Source organism: Mixophyes fleayi, chromosome 6 (assembly GCF_038048845.1).
Source record: "Mixophyes fleayi isolate aMixFle1 chromosome 6, aMixFle1.hap1, whole genome shotgun sequence".
NCBI lineage: Eukaryota > Metazoa > Chordata > Amphibia > Anura > Limnodynastidae > Mixophyes > Mixophyes fleayi.
The window spans coordinates 73,802,125-73,828,393 of NC_134407.1; positions in this window are offsets into that span (position 1 = coordinate 73,802,125).

Below are 26,269 nucleotides of genomic sequence, written 5' to 3' on the forward strand. Positions count from 1 at the left end.
GGGAAACTTGCTTTGTCGGAGGTCCTTGTGTATGAAGATGTCCTAGTTTATACTGTGTGCTCACACCTTAGAGAGAATTATTACACAGGTGTAAGTGACATGCACCTTCCACGCCATTTTCCTGAAGTAACACTGGGCTTTCATACTTAGAGGCGATGGGCCTGAGTCATTAAGTAGAGTAAAGCATAAAAAAGAGTAACTTTGCACCTGGGCAAAACCATGTTGCATTGGAGGGGGAGGTAGGTTTAAAATGTGGGGTCAGATTTATAGTTGGGATAGCGCATGTCCTAGATCAACTTTAAATTCCAGTGTAAGAATAAAGCTTTCAATTATTTGTGTTCTACATGAATAAACAGCCAGTATTTAACTTGTGTGCAAAATAATAAAGTAATTTGCACCACTTATATTGTAACATGGTTTGCTCTTCCTAATGACTCAGACCCAATATGTTTCATGATTAGGGTTTTCTATCAATTTTTTTCCGAAGGATAAAAGGGCAGATTACATAATAGCAGTTTGTTTGTGATTATCTGAAATGTATTAACATGATAACTAATTGAATGGAATCAATGTTACCCATGTAGTAATGAGAACTAAGCAAAATTCATCTCAAAAGGGTGTGGCAGTGGGATGCTGCATATTATGCCGTCAACCCACACCAGGGAGTAAATGTATGAACCTCCGGATTCTTCAGCTCCGGCGAGTTCAGCGTCTTCAGCGCTTAAATTTAAAGCGGCGCTGCCTTGTAAAGGGAAGTCTCCCTTTACAAGGCAGCGCCGCTTTAAATTTAAGCGCTGAAGACGCTGAACACGCCGGAGTTGAAGAATCCGGAGGTTCATACATTTACCCCCAGATCTATAGTTAACTTCCACACATATATATATACCAATACCAAGCTTGGCAGGTAGACTGACGTTCACAGGCATTTAGTGCAGGCTAGTGTTTTGTGCCATGAAAAGGTCAGACATCCCTGGAGTTACCTGAGGTGAATACGATTGGAATTGTGACTCTGTAGAGAGCCAGGAAATGTAACTGGAGCCAAAGAACCGAGGGGTCTGACACACGCAAACAGAGGCCAGAAAATATGTCTAGATTTCATGGCACTGAGTGGAGGCATACACTAATATGTTGGGGTTTGATAACACAATTTCAGTCCCTATTAAATATCCATGAATAGTAACTGAACTGCTTTGTTAAGGTGGAACAAATATTATATTTAGTATTTAAGGAAGAGATCAAATGACCAAAAACAACAAAGGTTTTCTTCCAACAACGTTGTTTAATGTGCAATTTTGCTGCATTATATAATACTGTGCTCTACATTGTTCATATTGGAAATCCAGTATGTGCCTACAGGTACTTATTACTGGGTCAAATGTAATTAGTGTTTCACAAACAAAATTTGGAGGGGAGGAATCTGAGGCAGAGAAACCAGTATGGCTGTATTTATTATATTTTAAGAAGGACACATTCAAACTTTGACCATTGTAACTAATAACAGAATATGAGCTGCTTGTAATCATTATTAAATGGTAGAAACCTGTTTAGAATTGCTTTAGAAGGTTTGTTTAAGGGAAGACAATTACTCTCTGGCAAGCATTTCTACAAACATATTTTTATAGTAGCAAGTGGTCACTAAGTCATTTTATACTAAATATGAATTCTTAAACAATCACCCCAACATTAAGAACCGCAGAAAGCAAAGAGTGAGACCCTCTACTGCCATGAATTAATTACAGTAATGCACATTCAAAAGACTAAGAGCCTGGTTATATTTATCTGATAGAGCTGCCATGTCTCAAGATGTTGATCTCATTCATCTGGCGTGGAACTGGTTAAAGACAGAGGTAATGCTACAAAGTAAGGTGTTTCATTTTATATATATATATATATATATATATATATATATATATATAGATATATATATATATATATAGCAGCAGGGATAGCAGTCTCAGCAGGTGACTGAAAGGACGGTCTTATGCGCACATGCAATTACTTGTGTAGCTTGTGTGCTGCTTGCAGGGCTAGTGCCCACATGTCTGGTGCTCCCCTGAAAAAATTACATTTGCGCCCTCCTCTTTTATAAATTATTTGCTCACTCAATAACGTTTTTCTTCTTTTAATAAAAATCATATAATAAACTTTAATAAAGAGAGTAACACAAATAAATACATTGAATAGCAAACTTTTATTGCTATACGAAAAATATAAGGGAAGGATTTATATTCTTTGTAATAAAATTTTACATTTTTGGCAAATTAGCTTGGTGAGAAGTATAGAAGAGAAAAAAATGCTCCCTCTTTCATCACACTGTGCCCCCTCCTTCATCACACTGTGCCCTCACGCATCACACTATGTCCCATTCTTCATCACACTGTGCCCCCTCCTTCATCACACTGTGCCCTCCTGCATCACACTATGTCCCATTCTTCATCACACTGTGCCCCCTCCTTCACCACACTGTGCTCCTCCTCCACCACACTGTGCCCCCTCCTTCATCACACTGTGCCCCCTTTTCCATCACACTGTTTCCCCTTTATCACATTGTGCCACCTCTATCACATTGTGCCAACCTTATCACAGTGTCCTGCTATGTTCTTTACTTACATCTATGACCGCATTTTCTTCTGTTTTCCTCTCTTTCTTTCTTTCTTTGGTAATCTGGCTCTTCTCTGCAGCGCTCCTCACTGACAGTGTCGGAACATAATGATGTCACGACTGACAGCCAGTGAGAAGGGAGCAGGGAGGAGGGAATAGTGCCAGTGGACAAGCAGGGCAGGCAGGCAGCACAGAGCGCCTCTCAGTCATCCCCCTCAAACCCCGTCTTGCTTACCCCTAGTCTATTTATCCCAGCTGCCCATCCTTACCTTTGTCTTTTTCCTGGACACTGAGGAAGGTACAAATAGGCAGTACCTTCTGTGAAGCATTGAGACTATTAAGAAGGGAGATTGATTTTCTATGCATTGCATTGTTGGATTCAGTATCTTTATCCGTGAAGTCTATGGCCTCAGCAGTTGATGCCAGATGATCTCTCTGGCTTAGGTCATAGACCACTGATATATCAGAGTAAACTGGCTACCCTGCCATTTGAGGGGTCTCTTCTCTTCAGAGAAAAGCTTGAAACCCTGATTCAAAAGCTCTCAGGTGGTAAATCTTTTAGATTATCACAGGATTCATCATCATCATCATCATCATCATCATCATCATCATTTATTTATATATTGTAGTGTTTTCTTACACATAGAGTTTTCCAAGGTTCCAAGAGGAAATCATTTTATTGCATCAAAGAGACCAACATCGCCCTGGGTGTTAGAGGCAATAGTATCAGGCCTGTAGAACCGGGCAGTTGTAGATGTTCCCTCAGGAGAAGAAGGCGCAGGTTTTTACTCGCTTCTTTTTCTGGTCAAGAAAACCTAAGGGGCTTTCATGTCTTAGATCTAAGGTGCCTGAACAGCTTCATCCATGCGAAAAAACATTAAGATGGAGATGCAGAAGTCTATACTGGATAAAAACGTGGGAGATTTTATGGTCTCCATAGATCTGAAAGATGTCTATTCCACATTCTTATCTTTGCTCTCTATCAAAGGTTTCTCCGAATGTGTGTACTAGGAAGCCACTTCCAGTTCACCTGCCTCCCTTTCAGAATGTTCACATCTCAAAGGACTTTTCTCCAAGGTCCTGGTGGCCTATGTGGCAGAACCCAGGGAGCAAGGAATCTCGATCTGGTCATATTTGGACAACCTCTTAATAATAGGCAAAAGGCAAGTCATAGCATCCCTTCTGCCCCACAGCTGGACCCTAAATTTGGAAAAAGACAGCTTGTTCTTTTTCAGCAGCTGAAGTTCATGGGTTTCAGGATAGAGGCCAATTTATAAATGGCGGGCCTGTCTGAGGAACATTGCTCAAAGAGCTATGCGTTGATCAGCCTGGTTTTGTCTCAGTGGAGAGTGAACATCAGAGTAGGTTGGAAGCTTCTCAGGATGTTGGTGTCACCTCTCCAGAGGTGACTGTTACCACCGATACAATCAAGTGGGGCTGGGGAGCTTAGTTTCAGGGACAGATAGTCCAGGTTGCTGGTCTCAGTCCAAGAGCAGTCTTTCTTACAGTGTGTTAGAGATTCTGGCGCTGTGGAGAGCTGTCCAACACTTCCACCCTCAGTTGCGGGTCAAGAGTCTTCAGGTCATTTTGGACAATTAGTTGTTGCTTTTCTAAACCATCAGGGTGGTACAAGGAGGTTAGCGATAATGGCCCAAATCTCACAATGCATTGGGCAGTTCTTCTAGGCAAGTGGGAACTGAACTCTGTAGTTTTACAGCAGTTGGTGGACAGATTCAGAATTCCCTAGATAGATCAAATCGAGACCAACCTGAATTTCAAGTTCTACATTTTTTTTATCTCATCACCCACTTACAGGCTTGCAGTTGGTGAACACCCTATATTTCTCTTGGAACTTCCAGCTGAGGTATTGCTTTCCCTGTTTCTTCTTATTGCTTGGTACTCAAGAAGATCAAACAAGAGGGCGTTGAAGTGGTAGCTATTCTCCAATTTTGGCCAAGACAGCCATGGTTTCTAATGGTTCTGGAGATATCGGTGAAACCCCAATGTCCTCCACAGCAAGATCTCCTTCACCATGGCCCAGTGTTTTTTGGGTGTCAAGTAACTGACGGCATGGAAATTGAAAGTCGTCTTCTGTGATGTAAAGGCTGCCTGATCCTGTAATCGAGATTTTGCTTCATGCCAGGAAAACTGTTTCATCTAGAGTGTAGCATAAGATCTAAGTTTATTCTGTGGTTTGTCATGGAACGAACTCTAGATGCGGTAACAATGCTGCATGTCTTGGATTTTACCCGAAAACAATTGGCGATGGGGTTGGCTCTGTCCTCTCTTGAAGTGCAGGTTTCTGCCCTAAAATTTAAACTGGGTAGGAAGCTGAATACAGCAGATCTAGTGAGCCAATTCTTCCAGACAGTTAGAAGGATCAAGTCGCAGGTTAGACCATTTGTCATCCCTTGGTACTTAATTTGCTGCTCAATGTACTTAAGTTATCCCCGTTTGAATTCTTTAGTGAAGCATTCCTTAGGAGTCTGAATTTCAAAGTTGTAATCCTTGTGGCCATTACATCAGCAAGGAAAGATGGGGAGTTCTGGACCTGGGGCTTGATCCATTAAGGAAAGTTAAGCAAAAGTAAGTAAGCAAGTACGGCAAAACCATGTTGAATTGGAGAGGGGGTGGGGGGGGTAAATTTAAAACGTGATGGCAGATTTATAGTTGGGATAGGGCATGTCCTAGATCAACTTTAAATTTCAGTGTACAAATAAGCTATCAAGTATTTGTGTGCTATATGAAAAAACAGCCAGTATTTTCCTTATGTGCAAAATAATAAACTAATTTGCACCCCTTGCATTGCAACATGGTTTTGTCCAGAAAACTTGAGTATGAAAACTTAATCAATTTTTTGATTAACTGCCCTTAATGAGTCTGGCCCCTTATCTGCAAAACAGCTGCTTCTGAATATTTTCGAGGACAGGGCTGTCCCTTGTGTCAGAGAGCTGATTATCCAAGTATACAGGGGAGCAAATCTGGAGATTCCCCTGGTTTTTAGGGCAGACACCACTAGGGCAATATCGACTTCCTGGGGATGTAAGGCTCAAGTTTCTGTAGGCAACCTGTGCAGGGCGGCAGCATGGTCCTCAAAGCACACTTTTAATTTCCATCAGTTGGATGTGCTATTTCGTTCCAACTTTCGGGAACAGGTACTGCAGGCTGCAGTAATATATAGTCTTTTGTTGTCTGATTACCTGAGTTTTGTGTATCTTATTCTTTCGCTATGTTATTACTGTGGTACATAACATTGTTGGCTGCCATGGAGTGAGGAAGAAGAAAAGAAGATTATGCTTACCGTTAATCCTGTTCCTTTGAAGAATCTCAATGGCAGTCTCTAACTCTCCCTCCCATGATATTTTGTTTTTAGTGTTTTTGTCAAGAGGAATTGGGAGACCCTCAACAACTAAACTAAGGAGATGCAACTAGGCTAAGTATAGGATGGGAGTGTTCTTTTTGTGAAGAAGGACTTAACCCATTGTTGGCTGCCATAGAGTTTTGTTGAAGAAACAGGATTAACGGTAAGGATAATCCTCTCTTATATATGGTGTGATGGTGATAATTGTACAGTCCACATGGCTGACTTGATAGTGGATGGTATGCAGTCAGGTATCAAGAAACCATTTTGGTACTTCGCCCTGAAAAGTGCTCTTCTAGGGCCTGATTCATTAAGGATCTTAGCTTGAGAAACTTCTTATTTCAGACTCCTAGACAAAACCATGCTACAATGCAAAGGGTGCAAATTAGTATTCTGTTTTGCACATAAGTTAAATACTGACTGTTTTTTCATGTAGCACACAAATATCAACTTTAAATGTCAGTGTACAAATAAGCTATCAAGTATTTGTGTGCTACATGAAAAAACAGCCAGTATTTAATTAATGTGAAAAACAGAATACTAATTTGGACCCCTTGTATTGTAACATGGTTTTGTCCAGGAGACTGAAATAAGAAGTTTCTCAAGTTAAGATCTTTAATGAATCAGGCCCCCTAGTCACATGCCTTATTTCCTATGTGGCAAAAACAGCCCTGCTGTACGATATAATGTGTGTTTTAATAATAATTTATTGAAAAATGTATTGAAACCACATCTTAATTAATGGAATACATTTCTTTTTCTTTGTTACAATTTGAATATATTTAATTGTAACAAAGGGGCTGATGCAAAGATGGTCCCAACTGCATCCTCAAACTGCAAGTGCAAATTGCATTTACTAGAAAAGCTGCACGTGTGGGCATATGCAAAGTTACAACTATCAAGATGCGTGCAGGTCTCCAACAGTAGAATATGCACACAGTTTACGCCAGGGTTATGTCAAATACACTAATGCCCATTTTTATAACCATTTGCTTTGTTTGCAAAATATAGATTCACTATTAGGTATCAATAAAATGTCAAAAACATCAGCGGAGCATTCGCAAATAGCTAATCACAATTTGCTATTGCTGGTGACTGTCATCATCTACTGCTATTTGCACCTGACTTTGATCGCCCACAAATAATACGTCTTGGACAGGTGTATATGCGTCTGTGTCCAGATCTACATCTGTTCTCATTTGTACAAACACAACCTTACAGTGCTCTTCCTACTTAGAATGCCCATATCTGTACAACCACATTTATGGGCATGCGCAGAGTGATTTCACTCAAGAAATGCTACACAAACTGAAATAGTTCTCACTCTGAATCAGCCCCAAAGTATTCTATTTAAGAGCGTTAAAAAACCTATAGACAGACTGTATGGCACCACACAGTTGTCTACCCCTTGGAAAAGCAAGGATTACAAATCATATTCTATGATCGTACCTACTGCTTTTACTGAAACCTCCCAATTCACACTAAGAAAAGTAAAAAAAAAAAAAAAAAAAAAAGAACTGTATAGAGCATGACTAAAAGGGGTTATTAAAATTGGCAAGAAAATATACAGATTGGTTCTGCATATTTGTTTTATAAATGTATAACAATATTTTACCAAAAGGAAAACCCACTCAGGATGACAGGTCCCATTTAGCAGCATATCTGGGGGGTGAAAGCATCAACCAGAAAGTGTGCGGTGTGTGATGAAACAGAATTACAGCAAACCATTTGTTACAAGGTAAGTGAACTACAATAACTCTACTGTTTCAGAGCCAGACTTGAAACTAGTCTTAAAGAGACACAGCCATCAGCTCCATCTGCTATCTATATATATATAAAAGGCTAACAATGCTCCTCACCTTTATATATACACACCACAAAACACACAAACAAATTTTGTAAAATGTTTGCAAATAACTCTTTTGTGCTCTTGACTATTCCTACTGACTAAATGATTTTCTTGGGCTTTTTTTTTATGGTTTATTTAGGTTTTTTGGGTGGCAGTTACCATTTATAGTGACCTTTGCTATTCCAAATTGACTCAATTTTCTATCCATGTGTTTAACTTGCACTTAGTGTTAAATTAATAGGAATATACTAATTAACTTAAGCAACAAAGTTTAATTGCAATGATACCTAAAAGGCAAATGTCTGCTGTGGGAGTAACTGCACATCAAGAAGCAGCAAAAAGACAAAGGGCAGAGCGGAATAAAGCCTGACGCCAAACTATGACTGATGAACAAAGAGAACGCGAACACGATCATCATCACCATGCAAATATAACTTCTCAGCAAATTGCCCTGCACAGAAAAAACAATTGAAGAGTGAACAGGACAGAGGTAATATCACGTCAACGCCTACAAAGTCAGTGAACAAGATGCCGCGCCATTCTTCATGTCGGTAACTTGATGAAACAAATATTAATGCTCATAAGTGTGGTCCCATGAACAGTGTTTGTGAATTTAGCCACACTAAGCATTTTGCTGCTGAGCAGCCATCTGACAAACTATTCAATCAATGCTGCCACAAGGGTAAAGTAAAATTGGGAGCAATAAGGTCTGCCCCTGTTATTGAGCACTTAATGAGAGGACAGCATGAACAATCAAAAAACATTCTTATTTTTTCCGTCATTTTGACGGGCTTTTAACTAGTGGTGTTTAATCGTGTGGAGAAAACAATAGGTAACCTCATCCTTTTGGACGGTCAATTAGCAGGCAATTGGTTGAACCCCTAATTAAAATGGATCTGAAAGAAGCAAAATGTTGATGGATAAAAGTAGTGTGAATATGATAATCTGTATTAGATTTAGTACATAGAGATTTGTGTGGGATTGGCAGACTTTGGCAGTTGTAGGGTGTATCTTATTACTGCCTGATAATCACTATAGTGCATGTTTATTAAAATGTCTCCAATTCCCTGATTTCGATTTGTTTTTTGCAGCGTAAAAAAAACATTTATTGTCAAAATAAAATAATTTCCGAACTCTCTGAAAATACTGGAGCTGTGAGAGTTAAGCTACAACTTTGACAGGACAATTGTCCACATGCGTGAGCTGGCTTAGCGGCTCACACATGTGCAGTGAAGCTGAAGTCCCAGATGTGGGCATCAGTTCCACTAATGTGCGGGGAAATTGAAAGTGTTAACAAATATCAAAATTTAGTTTAAATTTAAAAAAACAAAAAGAAAATTTGAACAATTTATGCATTAAAAATGCTTTATTTAAATAACATTTTTTTCTACAGTTTTGTTCTATTATCGCCATCCAGGGATGATGCTAATAGAATAGGTATTTGTCAAAAAGGCAAATTTACCGATTCCCGACACTTTGAAGTAATTTTTAAAACGGCAGTTTTATTAAGGACAAAGGCCATCGGGTTTTGTCCTTAATAAAAGTACTGTTTGAAGAAAATGACCGGGAATCTGCGGTTCTACTGCATAGGCAAACCGAGGGGGTTTGGCAAACCTAGTGCCTGGAAACCCCCCTCCAAGCCTGGGGCACTGTGTAATTGAAGTGGCTGAATCATGCCACCGCTTCACATGGTTCTGCTCGAAAAGAGAGAGCTGCATACACCTAACAGTAGTGCACGCAGCATTGCCCATGTATATTATGGGGATAGGGAGAGTTGGAGAGCAGCCAAGCACTGTCTAATATTATAGCCACGCCCCCATGCATGCTGGTCACGCCCACTGGCGGCGTGGTGTGGAAACCCTGCTCTACAAATCCTCCGTTTGCCCCTGTACTGAACCGCTGCATAGTAAATATACCACTTAGTTTCTTTGGATGAGATATTTCAGCGTATTTAAATGGCCTGGTAGGGGGAAAGACAATGCAGATATTTGAAGGTATTCTCACGGCTTTTCATAATACATATGGACCTGAAACTTGCAACACTTTCGAGGTGCTAGAAATCATTATATTTTTTGGACACGATCATCTAAATACATTCAAATGTTATAAATGTTTTAAGTAAAGCACTTCATGACCTATTGAATTAGGACTACGAAAACTGCTGTCATCGAGTGTTTGGACTGGAGAAACATTTCTCTCTGGCAATGGTGATATAGCAGAATCTGAGAGTGTACACTGAAAGAAGGATGGATATAGTGTGGAATTAAACTGTCTTTATACTTTGCCAAAACAGTCACTACCTACTACTTATCTGCCCGTTTATTAACACCTCTGACAGCAAATGGGTTAAATAGTGTTCTGAGAACATAATGGGGGGGAGTTTAGAATGACACCAAGACAAGGTAATTTGCAAAAACAATACATTACAGCACAAACTCATTGACAAATGACTCCTGGGCTCTCTTCCCGTTCAGACTAGTGCCATAAGAAAAATACATAGACGGAGAGAATCCTCTCAGCCTTAAAGTCACATCTGCTATATCTATTTTCTGTGCAGATGTGCATAAAAGATCAATATATCACACGGCTTTGGAACTAAACATTTGCAAACATGGATACAGAATGGTTCTACCATAATGGCTCCAGACATTGCTGTAATAACATTCGCTTGCTGTGTGCTCTCTGCAGGGGAAACAAATTAGGCGAGTGATTAATTTATATCAAAGTCTCAAGCTGGAGGCTCTTAATAAATTTTATTTTCAATGACGGCAGCGAGGCTGTCGACCATACTTTATTTTCTTTTGCAGGGTTTAGTTTGTGTTTCTGTTCTGATGAATCTTGTCAGTAAAATTGTTACATGTTTCTTTTCCTGGCTAATTTCACCTAGACTTAATGTGATGATTTCAAGGTATATGGAAATCACAATAAGTAAAACTATATTGGAAATAATTAGGAAATGCCAAAAGGGTGCTAAAACCACAATCAATCCATCTTATCTGTGTGGTGTTTGTATGTTCTCCCCATGTTTGCGTGGGTTTCCTCCGGGTGCTCCAGTTTCCTCCCACACTCTAAAAGCATACTAGTAGGTTAATTGTCTGCTATCAAATTGACCTTAGTCTGTCTGTGTGTATATGTTAGGGAATTTAGACTGTAATCTCCAATGGGGCAGGGACTGATGTGAGTGAGTTCTCTGTACAGCGCTACGGAATTAGTGGCGCTAAATAAATAGCTGTTGTTGCTGTTGCTGATGATGTTATGATACCAATGTCTTGACATGACACATATGGATGGAGCAGAATGTATTACAATGAACATTGCAGAATGAATTTTGCAATTAAGTTCAATTCCTTGATCTAGTTCCACCTAATCAGAGATATCAGAGATTCACCACTTAATCAATGATGTCCTGTTGGGTGCGAAAAACTCTACTGTATCTTTAAAGCTATAGCAGTATATATGCTTCTCTACAACAAAATCACAAGCAAAAACACATAATATAAACCCTTAACCTTCTGAATTGGCACTACCCCTTGCAGCCACCGGAAGATATGTCTGAAATATTTTTAATGCTATGGAAATATTTAGTGTTCAATTATTCTTAATTCTCTTTAGTCTCGCCTTGGCTAAGAAGAAAAAGGAAGCCTGTTCCTGCAGTTGATTTGATAGTGGTGTGTCAGCGAGGTCTGCGTGCGAGTTAGTTTATAAATTCTGTCTAAGAGGACAAGCAGCAAATTAAATGTGTGTGCACTGAAAAATTACTTTGGCACATCATCGGCAGAATTGCCCCAGGCTACACTAACACTCGTGTCTGCCATGTCATTCTTGGGGAAAGTTTAACATTGTTTTACTGTCTGCATTGTATGAAACCAAAGAACCATTTTATTTCTTTACGAATTAAACAAATCATTGCTCTCATCAATCATTTCAGCATACCTATTCTGGAGCTGCAGTTTAGCTTCAAAGTAAAATCTCACAGGGTTAGAATGAGCCAGTGAATGCTAAGAGTGATGATTACCTATGTAAGGGCTTGCAAACTTCAGTCATATCACATTTTAAGGTACTGGTGGAGGGAAAGCTCAAAAATGAGAAGCAAAAAGTCAAAATACACAAGCCAAAAAAACAAACTAAAGTTCAATGCACACATACATACACACAAATGTATTGTATTGTTGCACTGATGACCAGGAAATTTAGGACACCATTGCATTATGGAAATTCTGGCACCACTGTGATGACATATGATTGATCCACATTTATTACATTCTAGTTGTTTGCAATGCAATCTTAGTTAGTTATACTATACTTCCAAAACAAACTCACCAATCTATACAGCAGGTTTATATTCTTTGGGTGTTTTACATGATGTACATTACTATAAGAGTACTACAATACAAATAAGTACACCCTCAATCAGGCTGTTTTTATTAGGTTGTTATATTTGTTAAAACATTGGTTACTTGCTCTACATTAGTTCACATGACTTGGGTTAGCAGACCCTGTACACACACAGATACTGTTGGTGAAATCATCAAATTGGCCAGACATTACCATGTGCGTGGCCACAAACAGGGGCAATGCCCAAGAAAAGTCTGATCAAAGTTAAGTGGATAATTTTCAGCCATACTTGTAAATTCACTTGATAGATGGACCTTGGCCTGTGTTTAGTCATCTTCCACCCACTAAACAATGGACACATGATATATGTACATTTGCAGTTAATAGGTTTAAAAATTTGCATATCTGCACACAGCACATGCAGTGTCCTGCCTATGTTTCTGTGATGAAATGTTAGTGTGCCCCCTTCCTTTACTGGAGCTAAAAAATCATAGTACCATTTTATTGTAAAGCCAATGGTAGAAGCTTATATACATACATGCAATACGAATGTACACTAATTAATGCCAACTGAAATTGGGCTTCTCAATTGTCATTAATTAGTACACTTATGCAAACTGCCAAGCAGTATGATTTATTTGTAACCTCCATTGTCTCCTGTTAGGCCCCACACAGCAGCCTGGCATCTTTTAGCCCCTACACAAAATCAAGGCTCTTATTAGCCCCCACACACCAAGAAAATATACATTGTTCTATAATTTCCCCAGATCCTTCATATCCTCACCCTATAACTAATTTCCCCAATTGTCACCCTCTACCCTGTAATCCATTCCTCACTCCCTAACTCCCCTCTCTGTAATCCACTCATGCACCCTTTACCCTTTAATTATTCTTCCCATCACTATAACCCACCCAGTAATTAATTATTCTCCTGCCCTGCTGTTTGTTACTTTATATAGAGCAGGTATAGGAGGAGGATGTCAGTCTCAGTGCTGTAATGGTCCCACACATAATGCTGCACACCTCCGTGTCAGTGACTGGGAGCATGGCTCTGCGCGGTGACATCTTGGCTTGGCTTGTCACTTACACAGATAAGTGGCAGGTGGCAGCATCACAGCACTGAGACCTACGTATGCTTCCTATATACAAGGTAAGAAGCAGTGGGGCAGAGAGAGGGATGGAAGAAAAGGTCAGGGCTGTGTGCAGCATTTGCTCAAATAAATATAAAAAAATTAAACACACCTCCTTTCCCACATCGTAGGCCAGTGAGGCGGGGACGAGAGTTGTTTAATTTAAATCCCTAGAGCAGCTGGCACTCAATTTATCTTGTGGTAGCTCCGACCCTAAATGGAATGAGTTAAAAAGCAAAAAATCTACGTTTGTCCAGTTTGTCTTGCCTGGGTGTGGCCCTGGTCACATGTATACATTTTGTTTAGATGTGGCATTCCTGGGCATTGAAAAGTACAATGTGCATTTACAGTGAACACAGAAATGTAGCCAGAAGGATGCAGACAGTGCATGGAAGCGGACCATTTGATAATATACTCAGGGGAACTACCACTGCTAGTAAAACAAGCAGTAACGTTCAAAGATTTATTACTATTGTATGCATATGCCTTTTAGCAGTAAAGTAAGTAAGTAAGTAAGATGTATCACTTTCCCAACTGATCTCTTACAAACCTCAATAATGATCCAAATAATGGAGTTTTAAAAAAAAACAAAAAAACACACACAATGGCTGAAAGTAGTGGTTTAAGGCATGATATAATGTGTATTCAGTAAATTTATGACTTCTGAGGAAAAATACATATTAATGCTGTATAATATTCTACAGTCTACTGTTGGGGGTTTATTTAGCAGTAAATGTGTCTCATATCTCATATATATATATATATATATATATATATATATATATATATATATATATATATATATATACTCCACAAAGACAGCGAGTGGGAAAAGAGAATAATCACAATTACCTGATTATTAAATATATTATATATATAACCCAAGTATCTTTTTTATTTTTAACATTTTATTTTACTCTTCCTGGTATTATATTTCCAATGTATCCCAGAAGAGCCATAAAACACAATAAAATGAAAGATATATATCAAAAACTTAACTGAGTAATAGGAATACACTATTAGGGGTATATTTACTAATCTGCGGGAAAAAGTGGACATGTTGCCTATAGCAACCAATCAGATTCTGTTTATCATTTATGTAGTACATTTCACACAATGACAACTAGAATCTGATTGGTTGCTATAGGCAACATATCCACTTTTTCAAACCTGCAGTTTAGTAAATATACCCCAAAGTGTTCATTTTGGGCTTTTTAAATTATTTTATTTTGTTACTCTTTTTGATAAAATTATGCTGTGATACTTCCTACTATAGCTTATTTTATATATCGTCTAGACTGAACCAGAGAATGCTGAAAGCGTGTTAGCGCTGACTTTGCTCTAACCAACATGTAGGTTTTATTTATTTTTCTGCTGTTGTTATTCTTTCTGGCACTGTGACATCACTGAACCCAGCAGATCATAAAACAATATCATAAAATAATATAAACAAGGGAAACAACTTTGCCACTTCAATAATTGTATTGTTGTAAAAACTGTGATATATATATATATATATATATATATATATATACAAGTTAACCCGTGCATGATACTCATGCATTCTAGTCAAGTCAAGCTACTTAAGGTGTTAAAAAGGTTCTTGTCATGCATTTGGGCCTAGCCCAGGCCTCCTCAGGGGAAGAGCGTTACTTCCCGACGCAAGCGCCCTTTTTTAACGTGGTTTTGTCCACATGTCACCACCTCATCATTTTTCTCCATCACCTCATCCTTCATCTTCATCGCCACATCCTTCATCAAGCTACTTAAGGTGTTAAAAACTCAACACTGTCACCCCCAGCAACCACCAACCACTCCCAACTGTCACTTCTCCTTCAAGAAATATATAGGTCAGTGTATAACTCTGCCCAGCAGGTGGCGCTGCAGCTCGTTTTTTTTTTTCACACACGCCACTAGGCATTTATATAGTAGATATATATATATATATATATATATATATATATATATATATATATATATATAAAAGTCTAATGCTGCTCCTCACCTTTATATATACACACACAAACAAATTTTGTAAAATGTTTGCAAATGACTCTTTTGTGTGCTTTACTATTAGTACTGACTAGATTTTCCTCATTTCATTTTTTGTTTGGTTTATTTAGGTTTCTTGGGTCGCAGTTACCATTTATAACGACCTGTGCTATTCCAAATTGACTCAATTTACTATCCATTCGTTTTATTTGCACTTACCAATATGACTCCTCAGAAAATGGCCTGTAACAGAGAAAACATTAAAAAAATGAACAGTATAGAGGTAATATCACAACAATGCCTACAAAGTCAGCGGACAAGACCCCATGTCATTCTTCATGTCGGTAACTTTGATGAAACTAATATTAATGCTCATAACTGTGGTCCCATAAACAGTATTTGTGAATTATTCCACACCAAGCATTTTGCTGCTGAGCAGCCATCTGACAAACTATTCAATCAATGTTGCCACAAGGGTAAAGTCAAATTGGGTACAATAAGGTCTGCCCCTGTTATTGAGCACTTAATGAGAGGACAGCATGAACAATCAAAACACTCATATTATTCCGTCATTTTGACGGCTTTTAACTAATAAATTATACAATTGACTAGCTGATTATTACATTAATGGTATTAGTGGCCACTCCCTTTTTTGTATATTTTTTACTCGCTTTTTTCTCCTACTTTTCATTTTTATATTTTTATCAATAGAGATACAAAGAATGGAGACTGAGGGATACCCCAACAGTACACATTTTTTATTTTCTTATCATTTTACATGCTATACATGCGGATGTGTGGGCATATTGATAGCGTGGCACTGGGAACAGGGAAACCACCAAATAACAAAAAAAGATTTGTCTAAGATTCAGATAGATTAACTAAAGCTTCTAAAAAAGAAAAGTGAAGGTGTTGCCCACAGCAGCCTCTAGCTATTATTTTCTAGAATGTGCTAGATAAATGATAGCTATAATCTGATTGGTTGCTATGGGCAAAATCTCTTTTCTTTTTAGAAGCATTAGTAACTCTACCCCTCAATACTGTATACTGTATTTTATACAAGCTTAGTTTCACTATGTAATCTCAGGTGTTAATGACCGGGCTTGATGCTATGTAGTATGTATATGAAGAGGAAATAATTACTCTGCTTAGATTGTCTAACAAACAAAATTAAAATGCTGCAAGGAAAATGGGCATATAGAGGGTGCGGAAACCTGCTTATACTTTATTATAATTAGAGATGAGTGGGCTCGGATTTCGCTAATCCGAGCCCACCAGAACAGTGCTGATCCGACGGGATCCGAGCACTGTTCGGGTACTTCCGGCCGCCAAAGGAAACAAGGCTATGACATCCAAGTCTCGCGTCGGATCTCGCGAGACTCGGATCTCATAAATGCCCCGCTCGCGGCTGCCAACTTCATTCTCCCTGTGGTTACTGAAGAGGGAGGTTGATGTGCTCTGTCCTGCTGATTACTTTAGTCAAGTGGTGCTTTGTCCTGCTGAGTCCATTAGTACTTTGTCCAGTGCTCTGTCCTGCTGATTACTTTAGTCAAGTGGTGCTTTGTCCTGCTGAGTCCAGTAGTACTTTTTCCAGTGCTCTGTACTGCTGATTCCAGTGATGCTTTGGCCCGTGTCTGTGCTGCTGAGTCCAGTGGTGCTTTTGTCCTGTATTTTTTTTCTGATAAGTCCATAGCAATTTGTTAATTAGCCAAAAATCTTTAAAAAAAATTAAAAAAAATACCAAAAAAATACCAATTGTTTTTTAAAAAAATATATAAAAAAATTATTGAAAAAGTATAAAAAATATTATAGAGCAATATATTCTTGCAGTCCCAAAAAACAGGAACTGTCATTTCTATTACTACGTTCATTGTTTCTGTAGTTCCAAAAAAGAGGAACTGCCATTTCTATTACTACGTTCATTGTTTCTGTAGTTCCAAAAAAGAGGAACTGTCATTTCTATTACTACGTTCATTGTTTGTGCAGTCCCAAAAAAGAGGACCTGCCATTTCTATTACTACGTTCATTGTTTGTGCAGTCTCAAAAAAGAGTAACTGCCATTTCTATTACTACGTTCATTGTTTGTGCAGTCCCAAAAAAGAGTAACTGCCATTTCTATTACTACGTTCATTGTTTCTGTAGTTCCAAAAAAGAGGAACTGCCATTTCTATTACTAAGTTCATTGTTTCTGTAGTTCCAAAAAAGAGGAACTGCCATTTATATTACTACGTTCATTGTTTCTGTAGTTCCAAAAGAGAGGAACTGCCATTTCTATTACTACGTTCATTGTTTCTGTAGTTCCAAAAAAGAGGAACTGCCATTATTATTACTACGTTCATTGTTTGTGCAGTCCCAAAAAAGAGGAATTGCCATTTCTATTACTACGTTCATTGTATTTTTAGTTCCAAAAAAGAGGAACTGCCATTTCTATTACTACGTTCATTGTTTCTGTAGTTCCAAAAAAGAGGAACTGCCATTTCTATTACTACGTTCATTGTTTCTGTAGTTCCAAAAAAGAGGAACTGCCATTTCTATTACTACGTTCATTGTTTGTGCAGTCCCAAAAAAGAGGACCTGCCATTTCTATTACTACGTTCATTGTTTGTGCAGTCTCAAAAAAGAGTAACTGCCATTTCTAATACTACGTTCATTGTTTGTGCAGTCCCAAAAAAGAGTAACTGCCATTTCTATTACTACGTTCATTGTTTCTGTAGTTCCAAAAAAGAGGAACTGCCATTTCTATTACTACGTTCATTGTTTCTGTAGTTCCAAAAAAGAGGAACTGCCATTTATATTACTACGTTCATTGTTTCTGTAGTTCCAAAAAAGAGGAACTGCCATTTCTATTACTACGTTCATTGTTTGTGCAGTCCCAAAAGAGAGGAACTGCCATTTCTATTACTACGTTCATTGTTTCTGTAGTTCCAAAAAAGAGGAACTGCCATTATTATTACTACGTTCATTGTTTGTGCAGTCCCAAAAAAGAGGAATTGCCATTTCTATTACTACGTTCATTGTATTTTTAGTTCCAAAAAAGAGGAACTGCCATTTCTATTACTACGTTCATTGTTTCTGTAGTTCCAAAAAAGAGGAACTGCCATTTCTATTACTACGTTCATTGTTTCTGTAGTTCCAAAAAAGAGGAACTGCCATTTCTATTACTACGTTCATTGTTTGTGCAGTCCCAAAAAAGAGTAACTGCCATTTCTATTACTACGTTCATTGTTTCTGTAGTTCCAAAAAAGAGGAACTGCCATTTCTATTACTACGTTCATTGTTTCTGTAGTTCCAAAAAAGAGGAACTGCCATTTATATTACTACGTTCATTGTTTCTGTAGTTCCAAAAAAGAGGAACTGCCATTTCTATTACTACGTTCATTGTTTCTGTAGTTCCAAAAAAGAGGAACTGCCATTTCTATTACTACGTTCATTGTTTCTGTAGTTCCAAAAAAGAGGAACTGCCATTTCTACTACTACGTTCATTGTTTGTGCAGTCCCCAAAAAGAGGAACTGCCATTTTTATTACTACGTTCAATGTTTCTGTAGTTCCAAAAAAGAGGAACTGCCATTTCTATTACTACTTTCATTGTTTCTGTAGTTCCAAAAAAGAGAAACTGCCATTTCTATTACTACGTTCATTGTTTGTGCAGTCCCAAGTTACCTGAGTTGTCCCCCCTCCAGTGTTTACTCCGAAAGAGTTTTTAGTGCAGCGGGGAACCTGGTCAGTAAGCGGCAAAGGAGGTTGCTTCCGCAGAACGTTGAAAAAAGGATGTTCATAAAAATGAATTATCAATTCCTCAATCAAGTTCAGCACTGGCCTCCAGATACTACAGAGGGACCTGTGGTTGTGGAGCCCATCGGGGACGAATTGATAATGTGTGAGGATGAGGAAGTACACTCTGAAGGGGGAGAGGAATCAGAGGATAAGGACGACATCTTGCCTCAGTAGAGCCAGTTTAGTTTGTACAGGGAGAGATGAATAGCTTTTTTGGTGTGGGGGCCCAAACAAACCAATCATTTCAGCCACAGTTGTTTGGTAGGCCCTGTCGCTGAAATGATTGGTTTGTTAAAGTGTGCATGTCCTATTTCAACAACATAAGGGTGGGTGGGAGGGCCCAAGGACAATTCCATCTTGCACCTCTTTTTTTGGCATTATGTGACAGTCCAACAGTCGTTTGCCATGAGCACAAAGTACGACAGTAGTCATCCTTTGGCAAAGCGGATAACTGCGGCCTTAACAGCTATGTTGGTGTTAGACGTGCATCCGGTGTCCGCCATCTGTGCAGTGGAATTCAGACCAGTTGGAGGAGGTAGGAGCAGCCATCTGTGCAGTGGAATTCAGACCAGTCGGAGGAGGTATTGTGGCCCCGGTACCAAATTGGGTATCGGGGCCACTCCACTACGCAGTCCAGATAGATGTGAGGTGTTCAGAATAGACTGGAAATTAGTGGAAATGATTCTTATTGAATGTTATTGAGGTTAATAATAGCGTAGGAGTGAAAAAAAAAAAAAAACCCGGGATTTTAGCACTTTTTATGCTTTTTTAAAAATAAATCAGAACCCAAAACCCTAAATCATAAATCATAACCAAAACCTTTCGTCGGGTGTTTTGGAAAAACAAATCAGAACCCAAAACCTCAAGCTAATCAGAACCCAAAACACAAAATACCTAAAGTGGCCGGTGCACACCCCTAATTATAATGGAGCATTTCTTTATTGATTTATAGGCTTGGCAGCGTACATTTTTGATTGCTTCTCTGACTGAGCAAAGCTTTTTAGCATTCTTCATTTAAAATGTTATGCAGCATTAGTTTATAGCTACAGATTCACTAGTTTCCTAAAATCTAGATTTTTCAAGTCTCCTTAGTGAATTAAACTTCATAAGGATGAATTATAACTTGATGAGGCAATGCTAATGAGTGCTAAAGCTATTTACTTTATTTGATGACATCAAGCAAAAGAAGGAATCATTTGGAGGATGAATATTTGCTATTAATAAAAGAACAGGGCATTTTTTATAGTGAACTTTGTTTGAGTGGATGCCATCTGATGAAACAATGCAAAACTGATCATGTTGTTGCTGGACTCAGAGGATTGTACTTCAAAGTTGCTACTAGCCTAGGTAGTATGCCCAAAGGCCCACATATACTCATCTCACATTAGTCAACACCTTGTCCTCCATTATTTCTACACTGAAAATGACTGGATAGTTGCAAAAAAGAATTTTTATGTAAATTTAAAAAAATATATATAATATAATAATATATAATATATAAATAAAAAGATCCAGTTGCAGCTAGCATAAACCATAAAGCCACTTCTGTGGGTTTGCAGAAGCTCTGGAAATTGTGCATGGGGTAAACTGTAAAAATGTCACTATCAAGTAGAGATGGGCGGGTCCGGTTCTCCGAGAACCGAACCCACCCGAACTTTGGGTATCCGAGTACCGAGCTGAGCAGCTCGGTACTCTCCCGCCCATTCAGAATCCAAATCGAGGCCGAACGTCATTGTGACGTCGTCGGATCTCGGGACTCGGTTCTCGCGATACTTCAACTTTATAAATACACGCCTCCACAGCAATCCATCGCCATTTGACAGAGGGAGAGAGCAGGGTGTAGTCATAGGCTAATTAGAGCAGGGACAGAGAATACCATATTGTTCTTGCAATTGCTCTAACCAAAATCGCTAGTGCAGAGAGGAGGATAGAGGTTTATTATTTTTTCTTCATATTTGGCACTCCCCAGCGCTTTTGGGGTGTCCCCCATAATTGTGCATTAATATTTCTGGCTGTCAAAAGTCATATCTGTCAGCAGTATCTACTAAATAATTTGTAGCACACCTCAGTGTTTTTGGGGTGTCCTCCCTAATTGTGCATTAATATTTCTGGCTGTCAAAAGTCATATCTGTCAGCAGTATCTACTCAATAATTTTTAGCACTCCTCAGTGTTTTTGGGGTGTCCTCCCTAATTGTGCATTAATATTTCTGGCTGTCAAAAGTCATATCTGTCAGCAGTATCTACTCAATAATTTTTAGCACTCCTCAGTGTTTTTGGGGTGTCCTCCCTAATTGTGCATTAATATTTCTGGCTGTCAAAAGTCATATCTGTCAGCAGTATCTACTCAATAATTTTTAGCACTCCTCAGTGTTTTTGGGGTGTCCTCCCTAATTGTGCATTAATATTTCTGGCTGTCAAAAGTCATATCTGTCAGCAGTATCTACTCAATAATTTTTAGCACTCCTCAGTGTTTTTGGGGTGTCCTCCCTAATTGTGCATTAATATTTCTGGCTGTCAAAAGTCATATCTGTCAGCAGTATCTACTCAATAATTTGTAGCACACCTCAGTGTTTTTGGGGTGTCCTCCCTAATTGTGCATTAATATTTCTGGCTGTCAAAAGTCATATCTGTCAGCAGTATCTACTCAATAATTTTTAGCACTCCTCAGTGTTTTTGGGGTGTCCTCCCTAATTGTGCATTAATATTTCTGGCTGTCAAAAGTCATATCTGTCAGCAGTATCTACTCAATAATATTTAGCACTCCTCAGTGTTTTTGGGGTGTCCTCCCTAATTGTGCATTAATATTTCTGGCTGTCAAAAGTCATATCTGTCAGCAGTATCTACTCAATAATTTTTAGCACTCCTCAATGTTTTTGGGGTGTCCTCCCTAATTGTGCATTAATATTTCTGGCTGTCAAAAGTCATATCTGTCAGCAGTATCTACTCAATAATTTGTAGCACACCTCAGTGTTTTTGGGGTGTCCTCCCTAATTGTGCATTAATATTTCTGGCTGTCAAAAGTCATATCTGTCAGCAGTATCTACTCAATAATTTTTAGCACTCCTCAGTGTTTTTGGGGTGTCCTCCCTAATTGTGCATTAATATTTCTGGCTGTCAAAAGTCATATCTGTCAGCAGTATCTACTCAATAATTTGTAGCACTCCTCAGTGTTTTTGGGGTGTCCTCCCTAATTGTGCATTAATATTTCTGGCTGTCAAAAGTCATATCTGTCAGCAGTATCTACTCAATAATTTTTAGCACTCCTCAGTGTTTTTGGGGTGTCCTCCCTAATTGTGCATTAATATTTCTGGCTGTCAAAAGTCATATCTGTCAGCAGTATCTACTCAATAATTTGTAGCACTCCTCAGTGTTTTTGGGGTGTCCTCCCTAATTGTGCATTAATATTTCTGGCTGTCAAAAGTCATATCTGTCAGCAGTATCTACTCAATAATTTTTAGCACTCCTCAGTGTTTTTGGGGTGTCCTCCCTAATTGTGCATTAATATTTCTGGCTGTCAAAAGTCATATCTGTCAGCAGTATCTACTCAATAATTTGTAGCACTCCTCAGTGTTTTTGGGGTGTCCTCCCTAATTGTGCATTAATATTTCTGGCTGTCAAAAGTCATATCTGTCAGCAGTATCTACTCAATAATTTTTAGCACTCCTCAGTGTTTTTGGGGTGTCCTCCCTAATTGTGCATTAATATTTCTGGCTGTCAAAAGTCATATCTGTCAGCAGTATCTACTCAATAATTTGTAGCACTCCTCAGTGTTTTTGGGGTGTCCTCCCTAATTGTGCATTAATATTTCTGGCTGTCAAAAGTCATATCTGTCAGCAGTATCTACTCAATAATTTTTAGCACTCCTCAGTGTTTTTGGGGTGTCCTCCCTAATTGTGCATTAATATTTCTGGCTGTCAAAAGTCATATCTGTCAGCAGTATCTACTCAATAATTTTTAGCACTCCTCAGTGTTTTTGGGGTGTCCTCCCTAATTGTGCATTAATATTTCTGGCTGTCAAAAGTCATATCTGTCAGCAGTATCTACTAAATAATTTGTAGCACACCTCAGTGTTTTTGGGGTGTCCTCCCTAATTGTGCATTAATATTTCTGGGTGTCAAAAGTCATAACTGTCAGCAGAATCTACTAAATAATTTTTAGCACTCCCCAGTGGTTTGCGCTCAGAATGGATTCAAAGCAGTCCACATATGATCTAAATGAGCAACCAGGTTCTGTCACCAGTCCTGATGTTAGTGTTCCCAGTACGTCATCTGGCCAAGGCGATGTCAAACAACAGAGTGTTTTCAAATTAGTGCAAAAAACAAAAACCCAAAAAAATTTTACTGTATTGAAGCGAAAAAGAAGTGTAACTGAGCAAAAGTTAAGTGACGATAAAAAAAAAATTGCAAGCATGCCATTCTACACACGCAGTGGCAAAGAGAGAATGAGGCCTTCACCTTTGGCTATTAGTGGCAGATCCCAAAAAGTTACCCAGCCTACAATTGGTGCACAACTACTGTTACGCGTCAAAGCCGAGCTGCAAGATAACAGTGAGGCATTACAGGAGAATATTTGCTCTGATTCACAAATGACAACAATCCCTGTGGAGAGTCCATCCAACAGTGGGATGTCTAATCGTGACCATTCTGTTAGTCTACCCATAAAGAAGGGCCCTTTCAGCAGTTCTGCTGATGTGTGCCTGAACAGCCCGAGTGTAGCCGGTGATACACCAAGTGAGGATGACACTTTGTCTTTAGAAGAGGATGTGGGGGAGATTTGGGTATCCGACGATGAGGATGCGGTTGATTGTGTAAGTCCTGCAGCAGTGTGGCACCAGTGGGAGCAGTTCTGGCATGTGAGGTTCTGGCACCAATATGCACTTTCCAAACACAAGCAGGGATGACGCAGGGGGCAGACCACAACAGTTTGACATCTGGGCTGGTTTGAAGGATTTGTCAAAAAAATGTGTGACCTTGACCATAATTCCAACCAATCCTACTATTAACATGCAAAGGATGGTGGAGGGCCTATCAGGGATTAAACTGTATTTTTCATAATTTTCACTAATAATGTTTGGGTGTAATATACACCCAAAGACGAGTGCTCAATTGCTAAGAGTCATTGATGGAGAGGAAGACAAGCAGGCTTGTCTGTAGAATTTGCAGGCAAATTGTGCTGCGTTATATAGGTAACACCCAAAGAGAAGAGCTCCATTGCTCCATTGCTAATTGTAATTGCTGAAATAGAAATAATAGGGCTGACAGTCTTGGTCTAAATCTGCAGTTACATTTTATTGTACCATAGCTCATTGCGAAACTGGAGAGGTGGCAGGGTTTAGTGATAATCTTCCTCCAACAATACTAATTCATCCCAATATCCCAATATCATAGATGTCTGTGTAGTATGATGTAATTGCTGATAATGGCCTTCCAAAGGGAATGACTAGTTGATTTTAGGGCAGAGCTGTCACGGTTTTTGGGCAATTCTTTTACAGCACAGCAAATATCAAAATGTTTAGCGGACTCATCTGCATCACCACTGGGTGTCTTGGGAAAGCAATTTCTTTTATTACAAGCAGTTGCCAGAGAAACTGAAGGAGAAGACGTCCCAACAAGATGTTGATAAGTCTGGGATCCTTGCAAAGAAAATTAAGTATTTCATCTACAATTAAAATATAGTTAGCACATTTACTTTGTTTTATTGCACACTATAATTTTATGTAGCACCTTTTCAAAATCTATTATTAAGGCAATCACTTGACTCAAGCTAACTGTGTCTGCACTTTCTTCACAGGTAACTACTTCGCTGGACTAAAGTATATTCCCCTCAAATGCTAGTCTTCTTGCAGCTGCTGTATTCTCCTACATGCTGTTGCAGAAACCACAAATTGACCCTAAATGTTTATGGACACAAACAGCATCTCCTGCATGTCATTTTTCAAAAGTTCTGTAACACCAAGTTGATAGTGTGTGCAAAACAGGAAATGTGATGGAATTCAGCCCCGCTGTAATGCTGGACCAATATTGGGGTCGTAATCAGAAATGACATATCCTCAGGAGACTCCAAGCAGGATTAGCCATCTTTCAATGACATCCCTTAGTTTTTGGAACAGTTTGTCAGCTGTATGCCTCTTAGTGAAGCTGCTGATACACAGAGTAGCCTACTTCTCAAAAATGTGATGCACCTGGGTACATGCTGCTGCTGTCCATGCTGGGGAAGGCGAAAGACCAACCCAGTGGGCTTTCACAGTCATATAATCTTTTGTTTGCCCAGTTCCGCTTGTACACATATCTGTGGTTAAGTGTACAGTGGGTAGAATACCATTTTGTCACCCAATAATGACATTTTTAGGAACTTTCCGGTACAGGAGAGAATAAGCTTTTCTAGTAAAATGGTATAGTGATGACATTTGCTAACAGGGACATAACACCTCAATTAAATGTCTTAAACCAACTGTATTAATAGTGGACATTGGACACAGATCTAACGCTAGCATAGTACCCAGGGCGTCTGTGATCCGCTTTGCGACTGGGTGACAGGTTTCATTCTTGCTTCCTCTTGCAGAGGATTGTTTACTTGCCAATTGTTGGGGGGGAAGATTGCAGGTGCTGGGATGTAGATGAGAGAAGGGAGGTAGATTATGCTGGAATGCTTGTTGTTAATTTTTTTTTAACCAAAGTTTCTGATTTTCCCAACAGTTTGCCAATAACTCGCTGAAAAATGACGAAACATGGATGAGGATCCCAGATGGTTAAGGTCCCTACCTCTACTGAGTGTGGCTTTCAAAATGTTACAAATGGATAGACAACTCTTGCCAGGATTCGTGTAAAAATAATTCCACACTTAAGAGGTGGATTTTTGGTCTTATGCCCAGGCATGACAATGGCCTTTTTGTTATCACTGGCAAGAACTGCAGCAATTTTTCTTTTCAAGTGTATGAAAATCATATTGTGACATAGGAGGTGTTCAAAATTGAATAAAAAATGACTGGAAATTAGTGTTACTGAGGTTAATAATAATGTAGCTACAAAATAATACCTAAATTATGTTATTTTAGCACCAATAAATGTAATTTTTATAACAAATTGCAAAACAAAACCAAACAAAACCAAAACCAAAACCAAAACACGCAATGGCGGTTTTGCAAAACCAAAACCAAAACCAAAACACGACGGTAATCCAGATCCAAAACCGAATCCAAAACCAAAACACGGGGGTCAGTGACCAT